General features: G+C 40.7%; 1 protein-coding gene across 5 annotated transcripts in view; it reads left to right on the plus strand.

Moving 5' to 3' along the window:
- The window catches only part of NKAIN2 (sodium/potassium transporting ATPase interacting 2), a gene marked incomplete at its 3' end in the record, with an annotated part of 448,568 nt that overhangs the window by 324,909 nt on the left and 104,443 nt on the right, over positions 1-19,216 (plus strand). The window lies entirely within an intron of this gene.

Raw genomic sequence — 19,216 nt, forward strand, 5'->3', positions numbered from 1 at the left:
GGGGTAGAGATGAGTATGAACTGGAGAGAAAGGGATGTGGCTTTGGGAGAATGCTAAGGGCCAGGTAAAGAAGTCTAGAGAGTCACATTTGGCCCTCACATCTGGGATTCCCCACCCCTGCTGACAATATTAAAACCTGGGTGCTATGATCACGTTCCTCCTATGTTTCACCAACTGCCTGGCTTCCAGTTCATTTCTGTACCCCATTCAGTAAAATCCTGGTTGTCTCCACTATCAAAGCTGCCTTGCTGCTTCTGCTGTTGTGTTTATTTATCTACTGTCTTGTTGATGGCTAGGTAGTGAATTGGCAGAGTTGTAGATGAAAGCCTGTTTCTGAAATTGGATTAATATTGGTTTCCGTCCCCACTTTCAGGCAACCTTGCAATTTGTAAAATTGAGTCCTTGATCATGTTCTTTAGAGCACAGCCTGGAGATAGCAAGCACTCCTCCCCATGTCAGCCTTTCTGTCATTGCAAAATTTTATAGAAGTTTCCTCTGTTGGGGGGAAAAGATCAATTTACAGTGCAATCCTACGTATGTTTACTCAAACATATGTGCAACTGAGTTCAATAGCAAGTAAGTGGGTGCAGGATTGCATATATATTAGGAATGTGCACAAACCACAAGATTTCCCATTTCAGTGCTTTGGGAAAGAGCAAGGTTCAATCCAAAGCTGTTCCAATTTGACCCAATGTCTGATTCTGACTCCAATATGGAATATGTGCTGCTCCTATTCACTATTATGGGGAAATAAAAAATGGCTATAGCCTTTTCCCCTTTTGACAGAATTGAATGTAATTTGCAAGCATATTTCTCCTTTTTTAAAAGGGGCCATCTGTAACTTTGGAGAGGATTGTTTTTGGCAGAATATGATTAAATTTGCAAGTCCATTCTGAGGGGATGAATATTGTCAGATTTCAGAAGGATGTATGCAGCAGTTTATGTGCAGAGATAACCTTTGCAGTTTGGAGTGGTCAAAAAAAGACTCACTTAATCTCTCCTGTTGTTTTATAGGCAATTTGTATGAAAGTAGCATACATTAGAAATGTGCTCCTGTGTGAGAAACCTGCCAAACTGAAGACAAATCAGTCCAGGAGTTTTGTACTGGGTATCTTGAAAGGTTGATTTGGCTGAAAACTAAAAGGGTTTTGCTTCCCGGTTTGTGTTTTGTGGCTATGACTGGCAACCACAGCATAGGTTTCCTTAAAAAATAAATAAATACCCGGCACAAGGATGGAGGATTATGCTCAGGAACCCTCAGGAATCCAAGGGAGGGTACACCTTGCATCCCCATCTGTACTATCATTAAAAATAACCCCTCCCTCTGCTGCAATTAGTATTTGGTGGGAAACTTTCATTGGTGCCAACTGGAGGTTTTTTCCTATTGCTAACTGCCACGTGGGAGAAGGCCACTCCCCCCACCAAATATTGCAGCTGTAGATCTACCCTCCCAACGCACTGCATTTCTGAGAACAATACACACATACACACAGAGAGTGCTTGGTATTTAATTTTTTAAGACCTTCTCTGATTGCTAAAAGCTTTGCGGCCATAATTGTCTCAATGATTTAGATGCAACATACAATATAAAAAGGCACAGTACTTATAAAATCATACTGAATCCTTATTCTGTCTTCAGCAGCATTGACTACCCCTTCCAGTTTGGTGTCATCTGCAAATTTGATGAGCATCCCAATACCTTCATCCAAGTCATTTATAAAGACTTTGAACAACAAAGGACCCAGGACAGAACCCTGCGGCACTCTACTTGTCACTTTTTTCCAGGATGACGAGGAACCATTAGTGAACACTCTTTGCATTCATTCAATCAGCCAGCTACAAATCCACCTAAAAGTAACCTTGCCCAGCCCACATCTTACCAGCTTCTCCACAAAAATATAGGGGACTTTGTCACGAGCCTTGCTGAAATCAAGATACACTATGACCACAGCATTCCCCTGATCCACAAAGCTTGTAACTATCAAAAAAAGAAATAAGATTTGTCCAGGCTGAGTTGTTTCTGAGAAACACATATGGGGTCTTAGTAATTACAGCATCCTTTTCTAAGTGCTGGTAGACTGACTGTTGAATTATCTGTCCTAGAACCTTTCTTGGTATTGATGTCAAGCTGACCGGCCAGTAGTTACCTGGATATTCTTTTCCCCTCTTTTTGAAGATGGAGACAACATTTGCTTCTCTCCAGTCCACAGGGACCTCACCTGTTCTCCAGGAATTCTCACAGATTATAGACAAAGTCTCTAATATTACATTCACAAGCTCCTTTAGTACCCTTAGGTGCACCCTTAGGTGCATCAGGCCCTGGAAATCTAAATTCATTTCAAGTAGCTAGGTGTTCCCTTACCACCTCTTTGCCTATCTCGGGCTGTAGCTCCCTCCTTGCATCATTTATTCTGTTATTAGGTTGGGCACTGCTTTCCTTTTGCGTGACGAGGCTAAGTGGATGTTGCGCAATTTTGCCTTATCCCTATCACCCAATAGCATTTCTCCATGCTAGGGACCTACTCCTTGCTTGTTCTTCTTGCTTTGAACATAACCAAAGAAACCTTTATTGTTACATTTAAACTCTCTTGCAAGCCTGAGTTTATTTGGAACTTTGGCTCACCTGACCTTCTTGCAAGTGTTAGCTACTTGTGTATGCTCTTCTTTCATGGTTTCTCCTTTCTTCCATTTCTTATACATGCCATTCTTAAATCTCAGCCTCTCTGTAAACTCCTTATGTAGTCACACTGGTTTCTTTAGGTTCCACCCACTTTTCTTTGTTGTTGGAATTGTCTGCCTTTGTGCCTTCAATATTTCACCTTTAAGAAACTCCCATTCACCCTGTACTTCCTTCTCTTTAAGCATTTGTGACCATGGGATTTCACCCAGTAGTTCCTTAAGCTTTTTGAAATCGGCCTTCTTAAAGTCCAGAGAGTACATGTCTGACTACACTCTGTTTCCCCTTGCCTTTGTATAATGAGAGTAGATTAAAAAGTGTTCCATTTATGTGGTACAGTTCTCACATGGGGACTTTGAAATAAGCCCATATGTGAAAATTTCACTCACTATGAAATATCTGCCACAACAAACAGGTAGACTAAGCTTACTCAAACAGAGGTTTGATGGGGAAGCTGGTAAACAAACAAAAAAACCATGAACTGCAGGTTGCTCTGAAACAAATATTTATGAAAATGTCATGATGTTTGTAATCCCACTTGAAGTTTGCACAAGGCTTTTGTTCTTCCTTGTGACTCCCTGGTTTGTAGAATCATAAAACCCTATGGTCATAATCTGGAGAACTTCTCAAATCCACATCATAGTGTTACGTTTATTAGACCAAGTAAATGTAATAAAAGTGTGCAAACTTTCAAGTTCTTTGTTTGAGAGAGGGTCTGACTCTAGGTGCACCCAAAGCCTTGTGCATGTACAGCAAGACTTCAGTTTTTGCCTTTGATGAGCCAGATGTTGGCACTCTTATTCCCCTGCTATCTCAAAAACTGGCCCTGAAACCCCCCTTTTGTAATTGTGAACATTATCACTCTACAGCAGGGGTAGACAGAGTAGTACCCTCCAAATCAACTCAACCATTGGTCCTGCTGGCTGTGGGGGATGGGAGTTGGAGTCAAATAACTGGAGAATACCATATTGGCTACCAGTGCTCTACATAAATTATTTTAGAAGGTTCTGATGAACAGTTGAGATTATGAAGCAGATACACATTCATTATTATACTATATTATGCATTGTGATGGTTTTGTGAATGCTCTGGCATGATTCAGATGGTCAGTTACATAAACACACACACATACATATTCCAGCATTCTTTCTAAAGCTGTTTGATTCCAAACTTCACAGCATAGTTCATTGCTATTCAAAGTGTTTTATTTTAACTGTACTATCTGACATCCCCAAATCTACACAAATATACATATCTTCGGCTAAAATGAGTCCATTATAAAATAGTCTCAAATTCAAAGTGTCAAAATAGCAACTCATAAGTATTAGTAGATCAGGGTGGAGGGGTTAGAAATGTCATCAAGGTCAAAATCAAAATTGATTTAATCTTCAGCATTCTTGTGCCTAGTGTAACACTAATATTTGCAAGTTTTATAGAGTAAAAGGCCACATGAAATAAAATTTTCCTGAGGAGGAGAAGAAGAGACTCTCTCAGTAGTTTCTTAAACCAGTTTGTCAGGTTTAAAAAGCTACCAGGGACTCTGGACGTGGACCTGCTGCTAGAGAAAGTGAGTTCAGGGATAAACAGAGATCATACCAATTTGGGACTATAATGGACCTCTTTGATTCTATTACATGCATGACAGGCTTCCTGGTGTACCCCAGCAGAAATCTTCTTTGAATTGAGCGTCAAGGACTATGGAGAGATTGATCATTTATCTGAAATAATGTTATTTCTCTGGTTTATTCTGTTTGTGCAACCACTGGAAAAATATTTCCTTTCTTGACAGAAGCATCTAACAGAGCTTATCAACCTCAGGGGGTGGGGATTCTTCTGCCACAATAAATGGGTTCCTTATTAAATATTTTTTTACTGTTATGTTAATACTAACATTGCAAATTAAGTACCTTCTAAAACATCTCCTTGTTATTAGTTGTATAACTCGTTTCTTTGTTCGTCAGGGCTGAAGGCTTCAGCGTTTTGATTTGTTTTTGAGCAAGGAAACAGAAAGGTTGTGCTATTGGCCTAGAAAAAGTGGAATATTAACCCATTGTGAACTATATCATAGAGCAGTGGGTTCATGTTGTGCTTGGCAGCCTTTCACAGGAAACTATGAACTGTTCCCAGGAGAAGGGTCAGTTCTTCCCTAGCCCTTCCAAATGGATGCTTTTCTTTGCTTTTGAAAAAGCAACCTCAACCTACTGCTAGACACTTCCAATCAATGTCTATTCTGTGCTCATTTATATTTATTTATTGAGAAGGACATGCCAGTTTCATTTGTGAAGAGCAGATGGGACAGCTCTCCATAAGTGAAACCAGCTTATTGTTGTTTGTGTGTAGTGAATATATGCACTAGAACGCTGGTGAGCACACCTAGCAATCATCTCCTAGGATAATTTAACCAACAGTGCTAGAGGACGAAAGAGGTGGGTGGTGCATTATGCAATTCTCTTCCCACCTCCAACCCCTGCTAGTTGCTTCTGATCTGTTTACATGCCTGAAGGGAAGAATCCTCCCTTTCAGCATTTTAACCAGGATGCATACATTTTGTCCCCTAACCCTATTTTAGGTATTTCTTTGGGACACTAAGGCAGTAGCTGTTCTTCATCTTCTACAAAGGCAGTTAAAAAAAGTATGCTGTTGTTATCATCTGACGTGCAGCTGAAGAGCTAGTGTTAACAATTAAAGCAACCCTTTTTATTTTGTTTTTATTGTCTGGAAACACACACCAGGCAACCAAATTCCACATGGCAGTAAAGAGCATGTTCAATAAAATCTCTTGCAGGGTGGTGCATATGTAGGCAAGGAAACTCAGTACTCCTGCAGTGCACATGCTAGCAGAGAGACTAAACATTTGGATCCAGAACAACTATAGTGTACCATTGTACAGCCATTGCACAAGAATATGCCCTAGGTTTGGCACAGAGACACACAATTACATGTGACCTGGATTTATTTTTCCTTCTGTAACAGAATGGCCAAGCCCCCTGATGGGACAGAACCAAGCTGCTATTCTATTGCATAGGCAAGAAGAGCTAGTCTAACCTTAAGCACAGTAGTAGAAAGAGGGTTTGCTGGAATTGCAGACCCTTATTCCACCAAAGTTAACTTCCCTGGCAAATCTAGTAATTAGGATCACCTCAGTTCAGAAAGGCACCTAAGCATTAAAGAAGATTTAAGCACATGCCTAAAAGTTCAAGCATGCCCTTAAGTATGCTAATGATTGAGTTGTGCATGTGATTAACTCATTTCATGAGTTTAGACTGTGGTAAATTGAAAGGCAGGCTAGGTAGAGAGATTACGATAGAGAGAGAGAGAAGTTTAGGCATATCTGTGTGGGGTCATGAATATTAATAGTTTTGTCTCTCTCCAATCTTTCAGCAAGCAGTTGTGATTTTACTTATCAGTCAAACACCTACGTGATTGTGCCTTGTCTTAATCAAGTAATAGGCACTATTATGAATCACATAACTCATCAACATACCACCCACCACCCCCATCCCATATTCACCTTAGGTTCCCACCCTAGGACTACTAACCTTAAGCATCCAAAATCATAAAATGGCTTTGGAAATGATTAGCTTTGAAGACATGTAGGTTCATTGATTTATAGATCCTGTACATTTCCAGAATTCCACCACCATATGTTGGAATACACCTTCCCACCTCATAATATCAGCTAGTTGGAGAAAGAAGTGGGGGTTCAGCAGTCTAATAAGGCCATTTGACTGCTTCAGGGGCGTCACGTTATGACAATATTTTGCTACCAGGTATTACTTAGAAGTAGAGGACATGAAAGGATTCATATTTCTACTATGAAATTGAGGTAGCCACATTTCCCTAAACTTTAAAAATGTTTTGAGTTGAGAGGTTTTTGTGGAATATGCTTTATCAGCACCGGTCGGTGGGAACTTTGGGGAGCTGCACATATTAGAAATAGAGGTTTTACTAGGGTAGATAACTTACATAAATTACGAAATGCAGCTAAGAATTGACAAAATAGCAAGGCAAGATATTTGTGACTCTTCATGGCAGAGTGGAAGGTAATAAAATGGGGAAAACAAAGAGATACATCCATCTCTAATTTGTTGTATACATATAGCAGGCAGATGTTAACAGTGTAAGAGAGACTTCTTTTCAGTCACTTAAAAGTTTACAGTGGTAGCTTGGGTTGCAAATGCTTCAGGTTACAGACTCCGCTAACCCAGAAATAGTACCTTGGGTTAAGAACTTTGCTTCAGTATGAGAACAGAAATTGTGCAGCGGCGGCAAGGCAGCAGCAAGAGGCCCCATTAGCTAAAGTGGTAAGGTAAAGGTAAAGGGACAATTAGGTCCAGTCGTGACCAACTCTGGTGTTGCGGCGCTCATCTCACTTTATTGGCCGAGGGAGCCGGCATACAGCTTCCGGTCATGTGGCCAGCACGACTAAGCCGCTTCTGGTGAACCAGAGCAGCGCACAGAAACGCCGTTTACCTTCCCACCAGAGCGGTACCTATTTATCTACTTGCACTTTGATGTGCTTTCGAACTGCTAGGTTGGCAGGAGCAGGGACCGAGCAACGGGAGCTCACTCTGTTGCGGGGATTCGAACCGCCGACCTCCTAGGCTCTGTGGTTTAACCCACAGCACCACCCTAGCTAAAGTGGTACCTCAAGTTAAGAACAGTTTCAGGTTAAGAACGAACCTCCAGGATGAATTAAGTTCTTAACCCGAGGTACCACTGTACTGTATTGCTTCAGCACAGATACACATCCCGCCATCTATCCTGGAGACCCATTTTTACACCTGAGGTGAAACTTCCCACCTTCTGCCCCCATCCCATCCCACCCTGGCCAAAGCTGGGTGTTGCACAACAGTGGCTTCTGGAGAGATCCTTACCTATCAACATAAAAAAAAAACCCAACAACTTCCCTATACAGTATTGCTTTCAGACAGATTGGGGGATGGATAACTCCATACCCTCCAACATTTCTCCAATGAAAATAGGGACCTCCTAAGGAAAAGTGGGACATTCTGGGATCAAATCAGAAACTGGAATGGCTTCTCTAAATCAGGGATGTCCCTGGAAAATAGGCACACCTGGACGGTCTAGAGATCTCTCTGGAAGCCACCACCACTTTTAAAGGAGTGGCAGGGGTAGATGGTGTGCCATGGGGGTGCTGCCTCATAGGATTCTTCCACCTGAGGTGGATGCCTCAGTCTGCCTCATGTGTGGGGCAGGGCAGCCCTGCTGAAGAGTTATAGGACACTTTTGCAACCTAGGTGCAGAAGAGATGGTTGCCTGGCATGTGATGTCAAGGCACACCTGTCTGGTATGCTGGGGGACAAAGCCAGGACCTGTGCTTTTTTTATCGTTTTCTTTTTCTTTTTCTCTTTCTTTCTTTCTTTCTTTCTTTCTTTCTTTCTTTTTGCAAGTTATGCCCCATCTCTGATATTATGAAATGGACATTAAGAATGAGGGGAATCCGTAAACATCTATCCTAGAAAACCAAATCCTTCAAGATTTTAACATGGAATTATTGAAGTAACAGATTAAAAGGCATTGCATATTACGTCTCAAATTAAATTAAATTAAATTGCCTCCTTCCGTGACTTTTTCATTAGCTTAATCATAGCCTTTGTCCTGGAAAATGATTTTAGCATCCTTTCTTACAGAGTTTTACTTTTCTGATGAGTAGAAAATAATCTGATATCTAGCCTCAATGTATTCATGGTCATGTTTGTATCCTTGATACTTGCAAAACATATTTTCCCACCTCTACATTCTCCTTTTGCTTCACATTCTTTCAATGATTGTGTTCTAATTGGAAGTGAATTTTTAAAAAGAAAAGCCCTGCTAGTCACAGGGGGGAAATTAGGTACAGTAATTACTAGTAGCAATCCTGACAATAAAAACACACCATCTGCATCTGTCATGGGGCACACTTTTTTTTTTTCCTTTGAAGCTTTAAGCTGCAATTCATGAAATTTGTTGCATTCATTGATTGGCTTAAGAGGAGTTTGGCAATAGCTTTAAACTCCAAAAACCTGCTTTGAAGCCAAAATGTAGCTGTCATTGAATTGAATTTGATGTTCTAGCTTCCTTGAGAACAATGCCTTGCCTTTCAGAAGAGTCTCATGAAATTTAATATAATTGTCAATCTGATCAAGGGAGACAGGGAGAGCAGTTTATTAACATACTGTAGAAACCAGAGCCTCTTGTCAATCTACAAAGGGTAGGACATGTTGAGAACTGTATGGTGCATAGTTTAGTGTGAAACCACTGAACACACATACAAACTTCTCTCTCTCTCTCTCTCTATATATATATGATTCATATTCACTCATCCCCAATAAAACATATAATCTTTAGTGAAAATCATGTTTGAACCCATGTAACTTTTTTCATCATGTTCTTATTTCCTTTAGTAACAATTTAAAAGCAATTATGAATGATTTGTTTAAAAATATATGTGAAGAGTACAGCAATTCAGGGGGAAATGTTAGCATACTTTGAATTGCCCTTCTACACATGATCCAGTGGTAACTATGCAGAGATCTATCACCATTTCTGTAAACATGGAGATATGGTTTCTCTGCTGAACTGAGCAGGGAAACCCACTTGTGTAAGTACTATGTTGCTGTATTGTAGAGACTGTAGAATTCTGGACTAGGCTACAGTTCTGAAATTCTTAGACTGTGCATTGTGTGTCATTAGATCTATTCATGCCTTCAATATTCATGAATACTACAGTAGCACCTCGGATTAAGAACAGCCCTGTTTACGAACTATTCGGTTTAAGAACTTCGCAAAACTGGAAGTAGTGTCCCGGTTTGCGAACTTTACCTCAGTCTAAGAACGGAAGCTGAATGGTGGAAGGGCACCGGTGGCGGGAGGCCTCGTTAGGGAAAGTGCGCCTTGGTTTAAGAACAGTTTCAGTTTAAGAGCGGACTTCCGGAACGGATTAAATTCGTAAACCGAGGTACCACTGTAATTGCATAAAGAGGTTCTCAATAATGAGCCTCTTCCCCTACATAGTGATGCATGCACCAGTCATGCCCCCTTCCAGGTAATGGACATTCAGAATCAGTCTGAAGGGGGCCTATTCACATAGGGTTTTATCCACAGGGATGGTAACTTGGGTTGACAGGTTACTATTTCTTTAGAGGAAGCCCTTTGCACATACATCTGCCGACCTTTAGGCTGCTTCAGATTACTGCTCATGGCATTAGGTCATAAAGTAGATTGTTAACATGCCTGGTCCTTGTTTTAAAGATAATACTGTTAATGCTGTTCCATCAGCATTGGGACCATGCCACACAAGGAGGGTTTTTTTAAAAAAAAACCCTTTCCTTCCGTTTCAGTGAAATTTTCCCTGCAAGTTGCTGTTTGACCCTAGAAGCTAAGCTGTTATATGTTCTATTTGCAGCTTCTTCCCCACTGATAATAGTAGCTTCAGGGAAAATAGTTTTCAATAGGACTGTGGCACATAAGGAAATGGTTGCTGTCCATACACTGCAGCCACAATCCTGATTGGACGCCGCCACACACACCCAGCAGCTGTTTTTATAAGTTGAAAATAAGGCATGTTTAATGCATGCACACATTCAATATATTGTCTGCTATGGTTCTTTCATTCTTGTCATGCATAATTTAATGGTGAGATTTATAGTATCTATTGCAAAATAGGACCTATTTATGGCAAAATAATGCAGAGTGTGGTGCATAGTTTTCAGAAACCAGGATGAGTCAGAGGAATAAAATTAAATTATCAGCATAAAATGATGGGTGCTGAATGTCTCATATTGTCCGTCCACTGTGTATATTCAGGGGTGGCCATCAAGACATCTCATAAACTTCTCTTAGTTTTCCCCTTCTGTAGAAATGGAGTTTGCTATGTTTATGAATAGCAATCATACCTCAGGGCAGCAATTAATTCAAAAAGCTAAGTGCAGTTATTAAATCACTAAGCAAAATAATCTGTCTAAATAAATTTTAAAAGAATAATTAGCAGTTAAGCAGGATGCGGTCTTTGCCATGTGATGAGATTAAGAACCAGAGAATTCTATTTGAATACAACAGTAAGCAGAAATGGTGACTGATTTACATAAAAGTTTGAGCCATATTTCCATATCTGTTTATTAAAACATAGAGACAGCTCATTTTTCAATGAGCATTCATTCACCTAAATAATGGAATTAATATCTACTGCTGCCCTTGTCTGAAGGGCTTAATTTCTCACCACGCTTAAACACCAGCCCTGTTTTCAATACTGCAGCTCAACACAGAAAGTCACAATAAATGTGAAAAGATAATTGGAATGATATCCATTTCCTTTTTGTTCCTTTTTGCACTGTTTTGTTTTTCTGCAGGTGCCCTTTGTATATTAAACCATTGGACTATGAATGAAGGAATGTTCTAAAATAAAATATTGTTCAGTTAAAGAAAACTAAGAAGTTAGTGGGATTCCCACTGATGAACAGTCACAAAGGTTGCCAGAAGATATGATTTCCAGACAAAATTGAGAAAATTAAAAAATGGAGGCGTGATTTCCTAAGGAAAACTGTATTTAAACTAATAATTATAAATGGAAATTAGTGACAATGTAAAAGCTGTAAGGAAAATCTATGTGCTGTTTCATTTTCCAATTATGCATTTTTAAAAACAATGTCATTTTTTATTTTTATTAGACTTTTTTTAGGGGGGGAAACCCCATTTCTGTCTTTTAAGAAGTATGTATCCCTTTCCCAGCTTTATACAGTGTGAATTTCTAAAAGTAATCACTATCTTAATGTGTGGTAACTAGCAACAGCCTTTCAAAGGAAGTTTCACCTAATAACTGTCCTAATGTTTTTATGATCAAAGAGTGTTCATCTAAAGTTCAAAACAGTAGCGTGTAAGAGAAAAGAGTCCCTGAATAATTAGTGGTTCACAACACTTGTTTCTATTTATATTAAGTGATAGAGTAGAGGAGTAGAGCTAAAAATCACAGGAAGCTTATGATCTCTAGGATAAAGGAGAGAGGGGCACAAGACACCTAGGCTTCCTCAATCAGAAGTGGATTTGGAATATTTCATCATCTACAGCCACAGCAGGTAAACTAGACCAATTAGCTTCTGAAAAATATGCTCCACGTTCCCACTTTCAAACTCTCTTTCGGTCACTGTAACCCTCCCACTGATTTTTGGGTACATGCACGCATATGTGAAAACATGCGCACATACATACAACAGACACTTGTGAGCACACTGGTCCCAACAAAACACTGGCATTCTGAACTGTGTGTGCTGGTAGGCATGGCTTGGGAGTCATCATTTTGCGCCACTGCCCTCTGTCAGTTTCCTGAGGAAATGGCAGAAAGCAGTGGGAGTTCCAGGACCAGCCATACCTCAGGCAGCCACAGGTGGTTCCTCTCATCTAGACTCTTCTATTTCCTATACACCCACAGCATTAGAATTCTAGAATATACCCCCATTATATATACATTCCTCTGCACATGTTCATAATTCTGACATTTACTGGCTGGGGGAACTCAAGGTTACATAAGGGGTGTGACTACAGGAATGGAACTCTTCCCAATTCAAGCACAGTGCTCCATTAATGTGGAAGGGAAAAAGCACACTCACTCTCTCTTAACAGTGATATGTGACCAACAGTACAACGAATCAGTGCCAAATTCACTCTTAAAAGCAGCCATACCATTATAAAAGATAAGTGCAGAAAGGCCTAAAGATAGTGGCTACATCCTATAATGGGATCATGTGTGCATCATAATAAGCCATGAATCATGGCTTACTACCAAGGAGCAGTGTACTAATGCATGCTGGTCAATTGTTCTGTCCTGCCTGACCTGGGAGAAATAAACCATGAGGCATAGCTTAGCACTGCGTGTGAACTCACGCTTTGCTTCTCCACCCCACCCCCACCCCAAATAAGCCATAACTGCAAGGAAAGTTTTGTTCTTGGCTTATTGGAGCCAGGGAACAAACAGCAAAGCAGCAGCAACTTAACAGCATTCATGGCAAACATTGGTTTATTAGTATAATTACACTGGTCAACAACAAATTTGTTGTCTGCGTTTTTTCAGCTGATTTAGGACGAATCTGATGCGCTGAATCCAAAAATCACATTGGTTTTGCTCAATCAGGTCAAGTTTTTGAGGTATGACCACATGTCATTTTTTAACGTTTTTGTTCACATGTACGCTTGTGTGGAGCATTTTAGAAGAAGTTGGTGGGGGTAAAATGCCATGTCGAACAATTGTTTTGATTGGAAATGATTATTTTAATGACAAGAAGTATTCAGGTCCGATAGTTCTGGGTGATTATGTCGAAAAGGCATCAGTTTGAAGTCATAAAACCTCAAAATCTTCCTTAAATTGGTGCGGCAAAGCATAAAGTTGGGGGATCAAAACTAAGTTAATGGGGCAGCCGCCCCACGAAGTGTAAAGCTTGGGTGCCACACATGGTGTGCAAGGCATGCACCGAGACTCTATGTGGGTGGACCAATGGCAAGAGGAGTCTGAACTTTGGAATTCCCATGGTTTGGAGGGAGCCGACAAACCATGTCACTGACTGCTACTTCTGCACTGTTGATGTGACGGGGATCAACAGAAAGAACCGGAGCAGCCTCAAGTATACTGATCTTCAATCAGCACGTCGTTCTGTAGCTCATTGTGATGAAATTCCAGTGCCTATCTTCAGAGAACTTCCTGACATTAGTGACGAAGATGCCTCCAGTGTTGAAGGACATGAAGAAGAAGAAGTGGTTCTTGAAGATGATGCTCCACATCCATTTTCCCAAAAGGAGTTGAATGATCTAGTTCACGACCTCAGCTTGTCAAAGGACTCTGCCAAACTGTTGGCATCCAGATTGAAGGGAAAAAACCTCCTCTCTGACAATGCTCGCATCAGCTTCTTCCGCAACAGGAATCAAGAGTACCTCCCTTTTTTCTCGGAAGAGAAGGTCTTGGTGTACTGTGCAGATATTGCGCAGCTTCTGCTCAAGCTTGGAGTGCCACAGTACGAACCCAAAGATTGGAGACTGTTCATTGACAGCAGCAAGCGATCACTGAAATGTGTTCTGCTATACAACGGCAACCAGTTTGCCTCTATACCCCTGGCTCACTCGAGTACACTGAAGGAGAACTATGAAGCGGTGAAGTATGTGCTGGAGAAAATTGGTTATGATCAGCATAAGTGGTTTATTTGTGTTGACCTGAAGATGGTGAACTTTTTGTTGGGACAACAGTCTGGCTTCACCAAGTACCCATGTTTTCTGTGCATGTGGGATAGTAGGGACCGTGCTCAGCATTACACGAAGAAGGACTGGCCTGTGCGGGAGGAATTGGTGCCTTGCAGAAAAAGGAACGTCATCAAAGACCCTCTGGTGGACAGAGACAGAATACTCTTCCCACCGCTGCACATCAAGCTCGGCTTAATCAAGTAGTTCACCAAGGCTCTGGACAAGGATGGTGACTGCTTCACTTACTTGTGCCAGGCTTTTCCAGGATTGACCATGGAGAAGTTGAAAGCTGGCATCTTTGATGGTCCTCAGATCCGTCAGCTCATCAGAGATCTAGAGTTTGGAAACTCAATGAACGAAGTGGAACTGGAAGCATGGAAGGCATTTGTTCTGGTAGTGAAGAACTTTCTTGGCAACAATAAGGCCAGAAACTATGCAGAACTTGTCAACAACATGCTGACTGCTTTCAGAAACCTGGGCTGCAACATGAGCGTCAAGATGCACTACCAATTTTCACATATGGACCGGTTTCCTGAGAACCTGGGTTCAATGAGTGACGAGCAGGGGGAGAGATTCCATCAGAACATGAAAGAGATGGAGACCAGGTATCAGGGTCGCTGGGACGCAGTCATGATGGCTGACTACTGTTGGACTCTGAAGAGAGACCTCCCTGCTGCTGAGCATTCCTGGAGTTCCAAGAAACGGAAGTTCAAGCCCTGAAGTTTGAAAAATGGTGAAGCAACATGCAATTTACGTGTACTTACCTTTATCAATGCCCACCATTCAGTTTACAGTAAACCTGACCTGATGGAGAGAAACGGATGCCATTTCCTGATTCAGCACTGCAAAAATACCCTAAATCAGTTGTAGAAATCTAGACAACATCCAAAAAGTAAAAAATTGTTGCCCAGTGTTATTATTTTTTATACCCTGCCTTTTTCCCAGACCAGGACTCATGGCAGCCAACACAAATTAAAACAACACAGATAAAATACAAAAAGCTAAGAACAGATAAAAGACAATTGTTTTAAAGTAATTAAACTCTAATAGGATTAAAATAATATAAAAGAAACCTAATTAGAATACAGATTATTAGAATAAAGATAGATATTTATTAGAATACAGATAGGTTTATTTACCTCGGCTTACTACAACATTTGAAGAAACCTACTTATTCAGAGAGCTATAGACAAATGATGACCTTGTTGGCAATGCCTGTTCCTACTGTTGTTCTGGTTCAGCCCCCTCTTGGCTTTGGCGTAGCAGGAGTAGGCACTTCTGCCTCTTCTAGCTGCGCCAACTGCCAAGGATGCACCTGCCTGGCCCTCTGACCAATCACAGACATGCAAGGAGGTGTGGCTTGGGAGTGGACCTAAGGAGAACCTCTTCCCTCTGGTCCACTCTCCGGCCATATAAAGCCAGCCATGCTGGGGCTTTGGATTGAATCCTTAGTCCCTGCTCTTCTGTCTTGGGGTATCCCCTTATGGGAACCTGAAGATTCCCATGTCCAGATTCCCTGCTTGGGTTTTGATTGGCCCTATCAGCTCCACTTGCAGTGATCTTCGCCAGTCACTGGGATGTGATGTATTTTGCAGGGTGACCCTTAACATTGGTCAACCCTGTTTAACCATCAACCAGCCAATGGTTGGATAAACACCCGTTGGATACACACCCGGTGGGCCACACCATCAGACATCTGTAATCAGTGGCGTAGCGTGGGTTGTCAGCACCCGGGGCAAGGCAAGTAATTTGCGCCCCCTAACCCGTGGATTTGTGCCCCCTAACCCATGGATTTGCGCCCCCTAACCCATGGATTTGCCCTAACCCCAGATGTTGCGCCCGGTGCGGCCCGCCCCCCCTGCACCCCCCACGCTACGCCACTGTCTGTAATCAATAAAGATTTGGTCTTATTTTATTCCAATACTGTTCTCCTGTCTGTTTTGTTGTGCAATAAAATGTCCCCCTCACTCCGCCACTGCCTCTACCATGTCTGGGCCCACAATAGGCCTCTTTTCATTTCTAGACTGTGCAAACTAGGCCAACGATATCTGGAGTTACACTTGCACTCTCCTTGCAGAAAAGTAATAGGCACTGTTCCACTACATATGCTGTGTTTGTTAATAGTTCATTTCCCTATAATTTGCCTTTCACTTTTGTGCACACATCTGCTAGATCCTAAGATTTACATTTTTTTGTAAAAGATAAATGATCAAATATAACTAAATATGCTCTCTATTTTTTGAAAGAACATAACTCTGCAAGGACAAGACAAAATGCTGAGAATGCCAGAGATATTGTTGAATTGTATATCTGTTGAAGGCAGTCTCTAAAAAAATCATTAGAACAAAGCGCATTTGAGATGAAATCAGCATGGTGACATCAGAAGTGATAATGCTATATGAATCACAAAAAGGAATGATTAATGGTATAAAGGAGTCACAGTTCCTCATACTGCATCCAAACAGTGAGAAACATTAAAGGGTAAATAGAGAGAAAACCCATTTGGTGCCTTATTGGCCACCTCCTGTTTTTGAATAATATTCAGTAACAAAGGGGAATAGATCTTTCTCTCTCTTCTCCATGAGATCCATTATCTCTGATTAATTTCACATGTTTTATAAAACTGAGTCTCAAAAAACCCCCAACTATTCCATTATGTTCTGAGCAGAATACTGATGGGGCATTATCAGCCTTTTCCAAATAAAAGCTTAATGGTTTGGATGGCAAGGTTAGTTAGGCCAGGTCAGAGCACGCTAAGCCTTTTAGCATTGTGTACGGACAATTCAAATTTATTCATATCTAATGAAATAACTGGCTCAGAAGCTTGGAAAGCTTTAAGTACTGAATAAAAGTGTAAACTCTCAAAGCTGGAAAGCTTCAGTTTAAAATCTTGAAGAATAAAATCTTCTAGAAGCAGTCTGGCAGTGAGATCAAAGGTTCATAGGCAAGTTTAAACATAGTAGAGATGAACTTGATGGTATTGTATCAAAGAATATATATGAACAGCTTGTATAGTCTCCTGCAGTGGTCCATAAGAACCATGGATGGTGGGTGTGTCAGCAGCCAGTTATACATTTGCACAATACGTGCAAGAATTGTGCATAGAATAATGTATAACATTTCCAGTGATTAAGGAGACTGTAAGGTTATATCCGTTAGGGTTAGACAGTTTACATACATTTTATATGTAAATGATCACCTGATGTACATGATTGTCCATTAAGAATAATCTTTGGTGAGCTTTATCTTATTTTTCCTATGTAAAGGGATTGATGATGATGATAAACATTAGTGGCTTTATTTTATGAATAGTAATTCAAAGCAACTTACAATGACAATTACAGCAAAAAGGATTCTAAGGATTTTATTTCTCATGCCTTTGGAAAAGCAGACCCCTGTAAGGTCATCAGTATCTGCTTGTGCATTTTATTGGGTCTGGACTTCAAATCCCATTCAGATTTGACACTGTCTTCGTCAAAGTGTGACGGAGATCCTTGTAGTTGTGACCTCTCCAGCTGCCTTTCTGAGGTAACATTTTGGCTGCCCTCATTTTCTCTTGGATCAGGAATCCACTTGAAGGCAATGAACTAGCTTCACACTTTGAATTTCACATCTTCAGCCCTGTAGTGGGAAAATTTTAATGTCTGATGTTTTCCAGTCTTTTATATAAGCTGTAAGCCTCCCAGAGTGGCTCGGAAAACCCAGTCAGATAGATGGGGCATAAATAAACATCATCATCATTATTATTATTATTATTATTATTATTATTATTATTATTATTAGCCGTGCCTCCTTCTTCTTGACAATGTATGGGCAATATCTGTACCTTCATCTCCCTTCAAATCACCTGATCTTTGCTAGGAGGCTGCCTGGCAATCCTTCTTGTTCGTTGTTTGTTATTCCTACAGAGTCAAAGGTCCCTTACATAGTTAGGCACCTTTCTTAGGCAGTGTTTCATAGCACACAGTGGTTTTTTAATCATTTCTTTGGCAATGGATATGCAAGTATAACTAATACATGAATTCAAAAATGCACGTCCTGTGGCATGGCTTAATTTTTAAATATAAGGTATGGAGTCAATTTTATCTGAAAATCATACTTGGGTTCTCTTACATGAAAGCTCATTCTCTATCCAAGGAATAATTGACTTTTTTTTTAGTGAGAAAACAGTGGCATTCTGTGTAATGACACACTTTCCTAAGTATGTGCTGTACAAGACCTATTGTGATGAAAACAGCAAGGTTAAAAATTGCAGCCCTGCCAAGTCAAAATGTCACTAGCTTCCACTGCTGCTAAGAAGACCCACCAACCTAATTGCTGTCATTGGTGAACACACAAATCGGGCTTCTAAAGCAGGTGTGCTGATATGAGTGAAGACAGTCCTTTGGTAACCCAGTCCGAAATCATCTAGTGTTTTAAAAGTCAATACCAGCACTATAACTTGGACCCTGAAACACACTTGCAACCAGCACAAATAGTGCAAGACAGGTGTCACATGTTTCAACCACCTAGGCTGAGCAGCCACATTTTGCACCAGTTAAAGATTCTAAATCATCTTTAAAGGAGCCTGTGCAGAGCATGTTATAGCAGTCCAGTCTGGTATGTCAAGTTGCTGAGAGGTCTGGGAGAGCCAATAGTATTCCATTTACCCTTGCTCCTTCCATTCCCTGGTATAAGGCATCCACCAGGGCAACCAAAGCTAGTTCCTTCCTGAAACCAGGTTTGAAATTAGCCTGGACTGGACTGGATCCAAACAAGGTACATGTCACTGCAGGAGTCAATTCATTGGCAATATCATATACAATTCAGTGCAAGGAAATTAACATTCTATCACTTATTCTCAGTAATTTAATAGTTACGGTGCTTGTGCATTGTTTGTTGGAATGTTGCATTTCCTTTATTGGATAAATGTATATTCTTTTCATGAAATCTATATTTCACCACATTCTGTTAAACTACCAGCAGTATACTATTAATTCTGCTACTTTGAGTTCACATTTCCTAATGTTTTACAAGATTCTGAATTCTCTGAAGAAAGGGAGGAAGGAAGCTCTCAATATCATTTTCCCCAGCCAGAGCCCTATTGAATAAGACCAGCTTTCCAATTCAGAGTAATAAAAGCATCGATCTTCTAGCTCTCTGACACAGTAGTCCCTCTAATTCTGCATTAGCACTAAACACAAACAAAAAATTTAGTATAAGAAGCCCCAGGAGACAGTTCAACCACATTTCTGCATTTCCCAAGGCCAAATCAGCTACGGAAAACTTAATTTAAGAAACTGACACAGACACCACAGTTAGAATGGTAAATCTGCC

This window comes from Podarcis filfolensis (assembly GCF_964270895.1).
Source record: "Podarcis filfolensis genome assembly, chromosome: 3".
Lineage (NCBI taxonomy): Eukaryota > Metazoa > Chordata > Lepidosauria > Squamata > Lacertidae > Podarcis > Podarcis filfolensis.